At 34.7% G+C, this 15244-nt stretch overlaps 1 pseudogene; it reads right to left on the bottom strand.

The window, feature by feature from the left end:
* Positions 1 to 329: 329 nt before the first annotated feature.
* Positions 330 to 6188, bottom strand: LOC120178346 (annotated as a pseudogene).
* Between the last annotated feature and the right edge of the window lie 9056 nt (positions 6189 to 15244).

Genomic DNA, 15244 nt, shown 5'->3' with positions numbered 1-15244 from the left:
TATGATGATGCATAAAAGGCACATTTGATTCGGTGTTCTTGACCACCAGCATGGAAATCAAAATACAATATATGATTCCACACCCCATACTCCAAAGGCTGACCGGAGAGTAAACTATATTAATAACTAACGAGCAATTAGATACGGACATTATCCGAATCAAAGAAATATGTAACTTGAAATTCCCCAAATTCAACTGCAACTAAACCATTTCACATGGTCGACAGTATCATGGTCTGTTGTAACTTGAGAATTCTAGTACTTGCAAAATTATAATATCGACAATATGTAAGCATATTTGTATCATTAAAATATAGCGAAGTTTAATTTTAAAACTTACTTCCATCATTGAGATCTACAGAAAGATTCACAAGCTTTGCTTGGATGTCAGCTGAGCTACAAAACGCATGTGACACTGTAGATTTCGGTGGAGAATTTGCTCCACTCCGACGTGATTGTCCAATTGAGTAGTGAGTTCCTATCTGCTGGTTCAGGTACATCTCAAAGCTAGAAGAAGTTTGTCCTGTATGCTTCCTGCCTTTAAAAAATCTTCCCCTAACAGAAGCATAATCCAGAAAGAAATTTAAAGGGTTAATACACAAATTGGTCGTTGAGGTCATATGCCAAGGTCAATCACATCAGCATTTCCAGCCCAGCAAATCTTCATCATACTTTAAAATAATAAATAGAAATTTAGGACTAAAAAGTAAAATAAAAATTCTAGGAAAAGAAGAGAGGACTAGTTGGTCATCAGTCTGCTTGAAGTTGGCAAGAGTGGTGCCAGGCTGGGGAAGAAATGAGCAAGAGGAGAGTGAAGAAGATAGAGGGCAAGGCGGCAGCAGCGGCTGATTGATCGCTGGTCTACCTTGGGACTGCCATTACCCTGTCCCCTTCTCTCCCCTTTTCCCTTTCTCTGTCTGATTACGTCCTTTTTCTTCCAGGCTCTTCATTTCATCTTTTTAAGATAGTTTTTGAAAATTAAAAAAAAAAAAAAAGATTTCAATCCAAAATGATCTTATTTATATTTAGTTTTCTAATTCAAAAGAATAAAATTAAAATTAAAACAAATAAACTTGGAAAAAAAAATTACAGTGCTGGCGTGGCATTGCTAATGTGTGAAATTGATGACGTGTCACATTTTTATATTGGTCAAAAACTAGCATGTCATTAAAAGCTTATGGTCGATGATTAAACATGAGTGACAGAAGAAAATTTTGGATACTTAATCGTAGTTTTTTAATTTAGACACTAAACCGTGAAAAAAAGATATAGCTCTGCAGATAATTTGTATATCAGTCCATATTTAAAACTTAAAAAATGAAATGCAATAGCTTGACAGGTGTAGCAACTTGAGATTAGGGCTACCTTTAGTAAATGATATCTTAGCCAAGTATAGATACCTGTCTTTTCGCTTTTCAAGATATTGCTGCAATGATACTTTTCTGTTCATCTGCCCATCTATATCTTAAAACCGGCAGCAAGTGTTACAACGGGAAATAAAGAACAAATAATCATATGTTATCAAGCAGTAAAAAAGAACTTCTATTTCCCCAATCATCAATAGAGTATCATGAATGCCCCAAGGTACTAACTGAGATGTTTTCAAGCAACCATTTGAATATGGTCTTCAAGAGTTCATTTACTGACAATAACGTGATCATTTCCTTTTATGTTGCATAAAAAAAGTGGGAACCAACTCCAGAACTGCAGAATTGAGCTTCATAATGATGACTAAAAAGTAAGGATCAGTCTCCTCCATCTTCTTGGTAGCAAATCTATGGTCATAGGCATTCTTTTCAGATTTATCTATATTATATAGCTCAATTGATTGGTAAAGTTTATTGTACATAAAGCATAGTGTTTTATCCCGTAGGCAATTTCTCCACATTTGAGATGATTCATCATGATAATGGACTGCTCGGCTAGACTCTAACTTTTGGCTGCAAAATATAGCCACTGAAATTCAAAGCTGTTTTTCTATTCAAGTTATTTGTACTCTAGGAAACAAAAGTTATGATATCATTTACACATTAAAGAGCTCTACAAAAACAATAAATGAAGGGGAAAATGCCATACCAGAGTCACGACTGATATTTACTTTTTCCCTAAACTGCTGCTGGTATTCTATCATCTTTCCTGCAAAAGCAATAATCACAATAATTAGATTATCACCAAGTTACTAAATTCCGCATTAAGATTTAAAAAAATGGTCAACCATGTAATGTCATTGGATTAACTACAACTTAGAATTCAAGTATGTGCCACTCTTATGCCAATACTCTATTTTTTCACTTAGTATAGGATCCAAAATATTTACTCATTGCATCCAGCTCTTTATACACATACAATTTAAAGGGAAGATATACAATCCACAAAAATCATGCCCACAGGAAATCATAAAAGAGATAAAAGTCAGTTCTATATGGATAACAAAGAGAGATGTTTCAAGTGCAAACAGATTCTGCTAATTTTCTCCAAACACCAGAAACAACCAATGACAGTTTTCTTTCTATAATCAGAAATGCTAATCTGCTACAGTTAAAGTAAGCATAGATGCTTTTCAATACCATTATTTGCTTCCTTGCATTGGCCAAATAAAGCAATTCATTTATCCATTTGAAGACACTAACCAGTTTGCATGGTATGAGAGTTCAAGGTAGTAGAAGCAACAAGGTAATTTTTCTCTCCGGCTTCTCGTGCATGGCCAAGAAAGGACCTAAGGGCAGCATTTCCATTACATAGATTGTCCTGAGTAAAATCAATAGTAGAAGCTGCAAGATGCATGATTGCATGTGCCTGCAAACTCATATTTGGATGCATTGGAAGAAGGCCAACAAGCTATCATTGTTCTCCAGGTACATATCCACAAAAAGAGGAAGCTTCATTACCTTAGCAAGCGGTACTCCATCATACACATTGATCTTTCCTCAGTAAAAAATCGTCATTTGCCCACCCAGCTCATTTGTTTCACACCGATTTCTGTCGAACAATTTTAATACTTCCATTGAGAGCCTAAACTAAGGAATACATGTAACAGCCTCAATACCGGGTTAGTGACTATTGTAAAACTTTAGAATTTGGTGACTAAAGCATAATAATTGAATAGTATTGTAATTTGGCATAGGGTTAAATTGCAAGGAAGATGGAATTGAAGGATAGAATGGTCATTTGCAAGGAAATAATTAAAGAAGAGATATATATATTAGCTACACGTGGAAGAGAAGGAAGCAAAACACAAGGTTTCAGAGTTCTCTTCTTTCTTCTTTCTCCACACGTGAAGAGGTCAAAACAAAGGTGAGATTCTCATGAGCTAATTGTTTGCTGAAATTTAAGTTTGGTTTTGCTCCTTAAATGCTAATTAAGCTTAAGGAAACTTAATTTGTTTTAAAACAACAAGATGAAGGGTGTAGGAAGAATTAAAGATTATGATTTCTTGAATAGAATTTTGAAATAGAGTTCATATTTGGAATCGGATGTTGAATTTGACTTGTCATCGACTTCATTAAGACATACGAAGTGTTAGAATTAAATTTAGAACATGTGGAATTTGAGTGAGATTCTTACATTCTATGGAGGAATGAATTTGAAGTTTAAGAGATATTGAATGGGTATTAATTATAGGTGTATAAGAGTTAAGCATATATAAAGGGGTGAAATATGAAGAGTTGAGAGGATTAGGAAGGGATTTTCGTGCTCAAAGCATCATTTATGGGCTGTGTGCATCGATACACATTTAATGTGTACCGATGCACTCTGAAATAAATGATCATCGAATGCCATTAGTGCAGCGATGCACCCGCTTAAAATACAAACATCGAATGGGATTTGTGTACCGATGCACAGGTAGTGCATCGATGCACCCGTCAAGGAATGCATCGATACACTGTAGAGTGCATCGATGCATACCTTCATTAAAGATAAAATAGCTTTCTTTTTAGCCTAAGGAGTGGTAGTTTAGAATATATCAATTAGTATACTAATATGTATTAATGTATTACTATGTAGATATAGAACGTATTCCTTAGATGAATTAGAATCGAAGAATTAGAATCGAGTCAAAGCAAGGCTAAGGTGAGTGCATATCTTAGATGAAATGGAATTGAGATAAGACTTGCGATAAGTCTATCTCTTATAATTGAATTTATGATTCCATATTCATGCACATGCATACATATATATGTGCATTAATATTATAGTGACTTCATGTATAATTCATTTATGATTTAACATGATATTATATGAATGAATACCATCATCAGAGAATCCTTCCAGGTATGTGAAATAAGAGAAATGATCATATGAAGTGACTTATGTGTTTATATGGACAATGATGAAAGAGATATGAAATGAAAATGTTTTATAATTAAGCCCATGTTATTTAATATGAGTTGTAGGTATAATTGGCATGCAAGAGTCGAGGGATTATCAGTGGTCCTTCGGGACATAGTGGTCCTTCGGATAAATATTCAGTGCCCCTAGGGGATTTTATTCGAGCTGCGGTGACAGCATTGTGCACAACCTCAGTGTACTCGCGTACCTTTTGTTCTCAATAATGTACATAGGCAATCCAAAGATAAATTAAAGTGAAATTAGCATGCAAATGTATGTTTTATATGTACATGTTATCATCATATATGTTATAGTGTAATAGATACATGAAAGTTGAAATGTCTTGATCAATGGTAAGAATGCATGTTCATAAATTCATTGTTATACATGTGTATACATATATTTATGTTATGCCTCACTAAGTCTGTGACTTAGCGTGTAAGCTATTTACACGTAGGTACCAAGAATCTAAAAGAGCAGAAATAGGGGTGGCAAGGTCAGCATCATTACTAGAAAGATCATATCAGAAGTAACTGATAAAGTATGTATTTTGTCGTGTATAGTGTTAGCATGTAAGAAAAGTGTCAGTTATGAATGCTCTGATCGATTTTGGTTGTTTTGGTCCTTTCATGTAAATAAACAACTTTTATGTTAATGAAAGTTTTAAATTTTCCTTGAATTTTGTTAAGAGTCAAAGTTTGAAAAGTCAATGTGACACCTCAGACTCGTATTCGGGTCGGATGCGGGTTGAGGGTGTTACATCACAAGAGTATACAACCATACATTACCTTGTAAATCCAAATTGAATGTAATTAACACAGCCTATCCACAAATACATACATATATATTGTTGAAGCAAGTTGTTACTATTAGCCTTGACTATATTACAAGTGTTAAGGTAATATCCACACAACATACAAAATCATACTCTCGACACTTAACATTCTATAGATTGAATTCCATAGATCAACGGAAGGGAAAGATGATAGCACTTTTACATAAAGGCGGAACTACTCTAAGCCGAATGAAAATTTTAGAGAGACAATAAATATTGTCCCTTCAGAAAACCCAATTATTCAATTGCATCTCTTCTTGAAACATATAAATGAATAAATAGACTGTAAAATCCAAGTCCACCAATACCAAAGGAACCGGATAAAACCATCAATTCAAAGCACACTAAACGATAGGAAATAGAATTAAACCTAGGAGAAAGAGTCTTCTTATCCTTGTCACCGCCCTGACAACTCATCTCCACCACCGGAGAAGTTTTCAAAGGACCTTCTTCTTCTCCAAGGACGGTTTCTTTTGCTGAACTACCAGAATAAGAATCTACCTAAAAATAGCATTCGAAGATCTAAATAACAATAGTAAGCAAACAGTGCAAAAAAAAGTGGAAATACATGAAAGAGGAGTGAACTTACATGCGCCAGTACATTTTGCGAAGGAACTAGTGGAGGTGGTGGACAAATGACGATTTTCCGGATAGCACAGGCAGTGGAATCTTCGTTGCTTTCCAACAATGCCTTGAGCGAATCACTTGCTGAATTGCCTGTGATTTGTTCCACGACGGCCTTCGCATCCCTGTCAATGTTTAGTTATTACATTGTATTCCTGTCCCTCCATGCCCTCCATGTTTCGAGGTATTCTAGATACGGTTAAGAAAAATAAAATACCGAGCCAAAAAAAGAGAGGCATAAGCGGACCTTTTTCTTTGAGGAATTTGCGACAATCTTCGCGAGTGAGTTGAGAAATGTCTTCTTCGATTATTTGGATGAGGGTTTATCAAGTATGGAACTGAATGATACCGTTGTAGTCGCCTCTGCCATTACTCCAGCTACCATCTAACCGTCGCCGGAAAAACCACCATGTGCAACCGCTGCCGCAATTTTGTCTGCTAAAAGAGCGGCCGCCGCAATAAGAAATTTTACCGGAGAAAGCGTTTACCTAATTAAATTTTAACTCAAATAAAAATATAATTTATTAAACTCAAATTAATCCAACTAAAAAACTATAATTTTTTACTAATTCGATCACCGATCTAATTAATCGAACTTTGTTCACTTCAATTGAATGATTTAAAAAATCGATGCAATTAACAGTTAAAGAATTTTTTTGATTATTTGATTTTGAGGAATTTGGTCAATTCAATGACTGAACCGACCGTTTGAACATCTGATGTTGTCAAAATTGCTATGGCATTATACGCAAGCATATGTATCGTTCAAGTAATAAAGTGGAACTTATAAAAGCTTCGAATGTCGAACCCACAAGGACCTAAATCGATTACAAGGACTTGTGTGAAAAAAATCCAAAGATATATGAATGAAATGATAGAATAAGAAAAAAAATCCGAAGTATTGAAATCAGATTGATAAATGTTAAAAGTGTTACAACATTTAGGAGAGCATTAAGTTAATGATCGAATAAATTAGGATGATAATTGGCAGCTTCTACTATGATTATATAATAAACCTTATTTTCATGTATCTAACAAAGATTAATAGCATCTAATTAACAAGAATCACCTGTCATTGATTCAAGTAATCAAACCATTAACAATGCTAGATAATTGGCAGCATGTATCTCAACATGCAAAAATGTTTCTCATCTGTAACACCCCAACCCGTACCCGACCTGAATACGAGTTCGAGATGTCACATTGACTTTTTAAAACGATATTCTTATAAAATATCAAAACATTTGAGCTTGTTTTAAGAAAATCCAATAAAATTCTATTAAATTATACTTCATTATAAAAATCTAAAAAAATACATATCTATGAACAGTACTATACTGTATGAACAATACCATGAACAGTAATAACAGTACCGTGAACAGTACCATAAACAGTGAAAACTTTCGAATATCAATTGTGTATCGATGCACTGCTACAGTAACTTTCGTAAAACGTTCATAATCGTTCATTATTACACATTTGCCATTTACATAAACACATTTAAAATATTACAAAACTCTATCATATGATTTTAACAAAACGAGTAAAACATATTGTATTCAAACCTTTATTTACATGCCAACCACAATTCTTATTACAAAATACATACTATTTAATTCTTATTACAAAATACATACACTATTCTTATTGAATTCGAGTACATTGAGGTTGTGCACTATGTTGTCACCACAGCTCGTATGGGGTCCCACTAGGGGCTATGAAATTTGTCCCGAATGACCTATGTATTGTATTTGTCCTGAAGGACCACTTCTTAAGAACCATATACATATTCCAATGGATCACATATGTGTCTCACAAGACCCTGTAAATATTCCAAAGAATACATATATGTCCCGAAGGACCACGTAGAACCCTCGACTCTTGGCATGCCAATTATACCTATAGCTCCCGTATCATATACCATGGGCATTATTCTTGTGTTTAATATGTTCATGTACTCATGCCATTTCTCTTGTGATCACATATACCTTTTCTTCTGTCACATACCACATGTATGTGTAAACATCTATGTCATTTCATATAACATGTAATACATATTGCATATAATCATGTATATCATATCCTATATCTTATGTTTATGCAGATCATGTAACATATATATAATAACCTATACTCATTTCATGTATTCATGCACATATCAGAATCACAAATCAAATAACATTCTAGGAGTCACTTCTTACCATAGTAACTCCATCTCTGGCTCATCGCAAGCCAATGTTCGTTCAATACCATAAGTACAATTAAAATTTGCACTCACCTTAGCCTTGCTTTGATTCGATCCTAACTCTTTGATTGTTCTGGAACTTGTTTAGGCTCAATATCTACATAAACATAATTTTCGAGACAATTATCAAAAGCCTAAACCTTATAACTTGGTATTAATAACTTAGGCTAATCTAATGAACTAAAATTCCATTTTTCCTTTAGGGGTGTATCGATGCACTATGGGTGCATCGGTACACAAAATTGCTTCGAAATTCTCATGCATCGATGCACCCCTTAATGCATCGATGCACCTGCCCATAATAGGCTACTTCATCCGAAAATCATCAACACTTCACCCGAATTTTCATGTATAAAATCCTTATCATGCTACTAAACTCATCTATTACAACTTTAACTAATTTCTATTATTTCAACACTTTATAATCTCCCATATTTCATCCAAATTCTTAAGGCTAATAATCATACCCAATTTTCTATGTTATCCAAACTTAATTCTAACACTTCTAACTTCTTATTCTCATAGATGACAAGTCAAATTCATCCTCCAAATTCATTTAAACCTTATTATTCAAAATTTCACTTAAAAACCCATTTTCTTTAATCTTTCATAACTCATTTATCTTTTGATTTTAAGGCAAATTAAGTTTTCCTTAAGCTTAATTATCATCTAAGGATCAAAACCCAACTTAAATTTCAGCTAATAATCAACAACGAAGAAATCTTACCTTTGCAAGCTTGGCTCTCTTTCTCTCGTATGATGAAGAAGAAGAAAATGAAGTGGAGAAAAATATCTCCTCGTCCTTATCCCACATGTTTATATATCATTTTATTATCATTTCCAAGTCAAATGACCATTTTTCCCTTTAATTCTTTTAAAAATTACTAACAACCCTTCAGGAAATCCTTTCAAATAAATCATTGAACTTTTCCACTTTAATCACCAAATTCTAAAATTTTACAATTTAGTCACTAACCCATAGTTTGGGATGTTACATCATCAAAACCAATGTTGAACGAAAGTAGCATTTAATGATTTTCATTTCTAAACATCATCAATAATACATACATAAAGATAACTATATTTCTAGAATTATCTTAACAGTTGTCGCAACCGTCTTTCGGGTGAATCCAGAATTAGGCTTCGACTTAAATAAAAACACGTTAGAGTCGCCACCGATCATTTAAAAAATATATAGGATGATCGGACACCATTTTACATGATCTATGTTCTACCAAAAATATGTCAGATTCAGGAATCGGTTACAGTCAAGGAAGGATTAACACCCTTGAACTGCCCTTTCGATACCATTTTAATTTGTCGGTTGTCTTAATTGCAAAATTTAAAGTTAAAATTTACAGATTCGATCTGAATTACTTACCTTTTGATCAATTGAAATTGTCCTAAAAAGATAAAAAAAATAAAATTAAAAAAACAAAACAAACAAAACAAAGAGTTAGTATTAAGATTGAAATAAAGTAAATAAAAGGAATAAAAGAAAATTCAAATTAAAACAGATTAAATTGGAAAGAATTAAAAGTTAAGGATCAAATTGATGTTAATTGAAAGCTGCAAAGGGAAAAATGAAAGTTAGAAGGCTAATTTGCAAATATAAGAAATATAAACGGGAACTAAATTGAATTAATTCAAAATTTCAGAGTCAATTTACAATAGGTGACTAAAATGAATTACACTTCAAAGTTATAGGGACTGCATAAATAATTAAATTGTTTGTTATTTACCCTCTAGTCCCTCTGTTATATATACCCCAAAAACTAAAAAAATCATTTTTAACCTATCTCTAAAAAAATCCACAAAATCCTCTCCTAAACACTCATCTCTTTTCTCTATCCGGCCCATGGCCGACCGCCCCCCCGGTGGCATCCCACCACCACCAGACGTCGTCGGCCACCACTTCCGGTGGCCAGAGACCCAATGGCCTACCTCTTTCGCAAGCCCTCAACCCCGAGAACCCAAAATCAACGTCCGATTATGTCAAAACAAAGCCAATCGATGTAGATCTGAAAAACAAGTTCTGATTTTTTTACCTTTTTTAGGGAAAAAGTTTCGTTTTCGGATGACCTTCCCTTCCGAAGAAGCCCTTACACGTTCCCGGTGTCCTTCGGCGAGACAAAGCTTTGAGTTTTGCTTTTTGATTTCGATCTCGAGCACTCTTTGCTTTGGTTTTTCGTTTGTGTGTTTGGTATACTGTTTTTTAGCCTTTTCTCACTCCGATGTATTGTTTGGCTGCAATGGATTGCTTTAAATTCGTTGGGTTTTTTCTGCGTTGTTCGCTAATTTTTTCGATGTTTTATAGGATTTTTCGCCTGTTCTCGTCGACAGCTTTGGTAGGGTATTTATACCCCACCGTCAGAGGTTAATTTTGTCCTTTGTGGTTCTGAAAATGACGGGATTCGTGTGGGTTGTTGTCGAGTATTTCGAGATGGTGCAGTCTCGCTCGGTATGACATAATGTACTCCGATTTTTGTGACTTTCTCGGTTTCTGGTGCCGGGAATCTCGGTCGGTGATTGGAACCTTTCTGGCGCGTGGTTTCCACGCGCGCGACATGATCTCCTCATGCGGCGCCTTCCCCTAATGCTAAAACCCTAACATTTTACTTTGGGTTGTATCAGGCCCACTACCAGGCCTATTGTGTTGGGTCAAGCTTGTATGGCCCGGTTTAACTCTCTTACTGGACTCTAATTTGGACCTAAAACGAAAATAGGGAAAATATTAATAAATAAAAATAATTAATGAAAAATAATATGTTTTCAAAAAAATCATTTTTAAAACTATATATGATATACGCTTTCAAAAATTATTTTCAAAACTATATAATATATATTTTCGAAATGTTTTCAAAAACTATATTATATATTTTCAAAACGTTTCAAAAACTATATATATATATATGTTTTCAAAATATTTTCAAAAACTATACTATATTAATATATATTAAATAAACCCCAGACGAAAATGGGTGTCTATAGCTTCCCTCTTTGTCCTTTTCGTGTAACGAAAAATAGGAAAAAGATACAAGGACACAAATTTTCGTTCGGTAGTTGCGGATGACTTCTCCGTCACGAAGTTGGGTCAGTCTTGAAATAATATCCTTCTTCATAAAATCGGAATTTGAATCGGAAGGTGGTTTCTTATTGCCAAATCGTAGTCAACCTTAGTATTCTTCTCAGTTTAAAGACCTCAGTTTAAAAATTCAACCAGAAAATATGCCCTCGAGCTGAATGAAATTGAACTCGAAGGTTTTTGTTGACAGATAACCGTTATCGTCTTGAACTATGCTATAAATTTGGCTGGGAGATAGTTCCTTGTTTCTAAATCATAGCTAACCTAGGACTTCTTCTTGACTTAAATACCTCAGTTTAAACTTCAATCGGAAAGTAGTTCCTCGTTGCTACCATGCAGTTGATATGCCTTCGAGCTGAATGGAATCGAACTCGAAAGTTTTATTGAAAGATAACCCTTCTCACCTTGAGCTATACTGTAATTTTGGATGGGATATAATTCTTTGTTGCTAAATTGCAGCCAACCCAGGTCTTCTTCTTGACTTAAAGACCTCAGTTTAAGCTTTAACCGGAAAGTAGTTCCTCGTTGCTACCATACGGTTGATATGCCTTCAAACTGAATGAAATTGAACTCGAAGGTTTTGTTGACAGATAACACTTCTAGCCTTGAGTTATGCTGTAAACTGTTCCTCTAAGTGAAGGATGGCTCCCCTTCGCGGGTCTAAGATGGTCATAATTCTTTAGATGAATCCTCTTTACGGGAAAGCCAAGTGGTATATTCCTCAGGCAATTCCCCTTCGCAAGTCTGAACCAAGTGAGATGATCTTTGAATGGCTCCCTTCCATGGGAAAGCCATGTGATATATTCCTCAGGTGATTCCTCTTCACGGGTCTGAACCAAGTGAGATGATCTTTGGATGACTCCCCTTCACGGGAAAGCCATGTAATATATTCCTCAAGTGGTTCCCCTTCGCGGGTCTAAACCAAGTGAGATGATCTTTGGATGACTCCCCTTCACGGGAAAGCCATGTGATATATTCCTCAGGTGGTTCCCCTTCGTGGGTCTGAACCAAATGAGATGATCTTTGAATGACTCCCCTTCACGGGAAAACTATGTGATATATTCCTCAGGTGGTTCTCCTTCGTGGGTCTGAAGCAAGTAAGATGATCTTTGGATGACTCCCCTTCATGGGAAAGCATGTGAAATGTTCTTCGAGTGACTCCTCTTTGTAAGAAATACAAGTGAGGTAGTCCGTCGGCTGGATATCATCCGTCGTGGAGTTGAAATTTGGCTTGAAAATTTTAACTGGAAACTAGCCACTCGTTGTTGAGTTAAGCTGAACTAGATCCGTTCTCGAACTTGTCTGAAGTTGATTCTAAGATTTATCGATCTTTCAATAGGTCAAGTTAGTTTAGGTGTAGCTCTATGCCACTGAGTTAAGCAACCACCATCAATTCATTCTGAAGGTGTTATTGAATCGAGTATCTTTCATCTTAAAGTTGAAACTTGACTCTAAAACTGCAAAAATTATGTATGTGAAAAATGATAAATGTGATGCTCTTAAGTATGTCTAAGATGTATGCAACATGAATTAGTTCTTGTTTTATCTTCTGGATAGAGTCTCTTTCTTTGTCCGTTGGTCTTGTCCTTGGAATCGATTATGCCCCATTTTATTCTCAAGTTGCTGACAATCTCACAAGGAAGTGTTACAAGTTCTATCTGGTATCTCGAACTATTTGCTTTCAAGAATGTGAAATGCTCCATTATTTTGACATTGTTTATTCTTTCTTCAATAGAGGCATAATGAGTCTCACCAACTTCAAGTACCATTCACATTTGAGACTGTCCTGATTGAAAATGTTTTCTCTTTTCTTTTATTTTAGAAATCAAATAATATGAGAATATATGAATTTTGTAAAACATTGCCCCTTAGTTCAGGCTCACAATCGAATCGAATCATAAATATGAGTTCACATAAAATCAAAAGAATTAATAGCTCTTTAATGGTTTCAGAGTTATAGCTCTTTGACAAGTATCTAAATTGATGAGTTGCCTTCAAGTTGGCTTCTTATTTTCTAAGGTTTTTGCCACCAAAATGTCATTTCTTTTTGAACATTGCAACATGCCCCTATTTCTTGGCTTGGTATTTTAATCGGATACAGACAAAATGACGCAACTAGCATAATCAATTACTAGACCTTTTATTTCGGTTCTTTGAAATCTTTCATTTGTTCAAGCTTCGTAGACTCCTTTAACAAAGGCAGTGCTGAAGTATCGGTCTAAATATGAAATTCCTGAGTGCTCGTGTGAAATTGAATATAACAGGTTTTACTCAACTCCCTTAGTCTATCTCTACCGAAGCTCATTATTTAGATAAATTTGATTTAATTTTCCATTGTCTGGCTAGATGAATTCAACTTTATTGTAATTTGCGTTTATCAGGCTAATTGAATGTTATCCATAAAGCTGGGGCATTTAACTAAATACTCTAGAGGGACAGCTCAAGATTTATTTTATATATATTATAATCACCTTTATCAGGCTAGCTGAATCTTATCCATAAATCCGGGGCATTTAACCAATTGCTCTAGAGGGACAACTCAAGCTTTATTGTATATATATTATAATCACCTTTATCATGCTAGCTGAATCTTATTTATAAAGCCAGAGCGTTTAACCAATTGCTCTAGAGGGACAACTCAAGCTTTACTGTATACATATAATATTATAATCTGGTTATACGGATCCAAATTCTTAAGTTTGTCAAGAACTTGTTATAATCTAGGTGTTTTTGAAAGTCAAGAAATCTCATCTTTAGAGTTCAATTTCCAACTAACTGACCTAAACTATATTCACCTACTCTACTATTCCATCTGTGAAGATCATCATCATCATTGAACATCCTCAACAAAAGTATAGTAATATTATACACAAGAGATGCCTCATGTTGTCCGCTCCTATGCATATCTAATATCAAGCCTCTTGTTCATTCCCTTATGAGAAGAGAAGGCTATATTGGTCCCTGTAAGAGAAGGATATGGTGTTCAAGTGTGTCTTCTGGTAAGGTCAAGGGTCGTTGTTTTACCAATTTTTAATCATGTCGCTTTTTCAAAGATCTGTAACTATGAATCATTTATAGATTTTTTAATTAAGTTGATATTAAAAAAAATTAAGTAGTAAATTTGGTTCAATGTTTACCATCTTTAAAGTAGCATAAATCCATTTAAATATCTTACAAAAAGAAAGATAAGAAAGTTAAAAAAAACAAGTTCAAACAAAATGCTGCAAATGGAATAAAGCTTCATCATAGAATGAAATGATTTTTTCTAATTAGGATGCCTCATTACTCTATAAATTGAGTGTCTAATTTGATTAGGGTCTTCATACACATTTGCTCCCCATTTCTCGATCATTTCACTTGCCATGGACTCCTTTTGATATACCCTCAGGCGTACAAATTTCTACTTCGGGAGTGTCCTTGCTTTCATCATAAAATTCCAGCTCTTTTCTGTCTATCATTAGTTAGATTAAGGCTCTAAATTTGACACATTCTTGTACATCATGTTCGTCCTAATTGTGTAACAGTAATAACTATCACCTTTGCAATCTGATGTGCTAGGATTCAGTGCAAGAAATCCCACATTTATCATTTGCCTCCATACCCAAGGAAAATGTGACTTCACTTCGGAAACTTTGGTTTTGACCTTCTTACCCTTCTTCTTGGTGATTGTATTTTCCTCATTCTCTTGATGATTAGACAGAGGGTTCTGTGCAACATTGGGTGATTATGAATTGTTGAAATGAATCCAGCTCCTGTTGCACATTCTTTGGATAATCCTCTTAAAGGCGAGGCAGTTTTCAATAGCATGCCTTGGAACACCTCCACGATATTCACAGTGCGTATTTTTGTCATACCACCTGGGGTATGAGGGCTTTAGAGGTTTCTCTGGATATGACGACACCATATGTGCATCAAAATATTGTTGATAAAGCTCCTTATATGTCATGGGAATAGAATAGAAATGCTCATTTCCTCTTTCTCTCATTGGTTTCCTCGAATATTGTATAGAAGCACCTAACGGTACAACAACAGTTGATTTTTTATTGGAGATCGTAACACCTTTGTTGTTTAGGTGTTGATGACCTCTTATTCTATCTTCTTCATGGGAGATTTTCTACTTGACCTA

Source organism: Hibiscus syriacus, unplaced genomic scaffold (genome assembly GCF_006381635.1).
Source record: "Hibiscus syriacus cultivar Baekdansim isolate YM2019G1 unplaced genomic scaffold, ASM638163v2 tig00112347_pilon, whole genome shotgun sequence".
Taxonomy (NCBI): Eukaryota; Viridiplantae; Streptophyta; class Magnoliopsida; order Malvales; family Malvaceae; genus Hibiscus; species Hibiscus syriacus.
The sequence above is the reverse complement of the archived record's forward strand: the minus strand, read 5'-3'. Positions and strand labels throughout refer to the sequence as shown.